Below are 543 nucleotides of genomic sequence, written 5' to 3'. Positions count from 1 at the left end.
GCCGGCCTGGCCAGCCCCGCTGCCCGCCAGGACCGGCCTTGGGGAGCTCACGCCCGTGGGCCTGTGTCTGCCCAGCACCGCACACGCTGGGGGTGCATGGGCCTGGCGGGGCTTCCTGAGGAGGACCCCTCCGGGGCCCCCCGCCAGCCGGGCCCCACGCCTGCCCCCAGCCCGCCTGTGAGGCCCTGGCCCACCGTGGGGCGCACCTGACCACCGCCCGGTACCCCACCTCCAGATGCCACCACTGGGGGAGCCAGGCCTCCTGCGTGCCGCCTTGGGGGGCCCCGCGCGTAGCAGCAGTGTGGGCTGCTTCTCTGTTAACAGCCAGACTTGGGGTCCCAGCGGCAGTAACAGAGGGGGTCTTGTGGTTTGCGCCCCAAGTTCCCAGCAGCGGTAACAGAGGGGGTCTTGTGGTTTGCGCCCCAAGTGTGTGCGAAGGGGCCCCGACGGGTGAGTGCCTGCTTTCCGGTCCGCTGACACACAGCTGGCCCCGGTCCCCAGGACAAGGATTCCGGAGGGGCCCCGCTCCCCGGGCTCCCGGCT

Source organism: Condylura cristata, unplaced genomic scaffold (assembly GCF_000260355.1).
Source record: "Condylura cristata isolate star-nosed mole 26May11 unplaced genomic scaffold, ConCri1.0 scaffold00058, whole genome shotgun sequence".
NCBI classification, from domain to species: Eukaryota; Metazoa; Chordata; class Mammalia; order Eulipotyphla; family Talpidae; genus Condylura; species Condylura cristata.
This window is presented reverse-complemented; position numbering follows the sequence as displayed.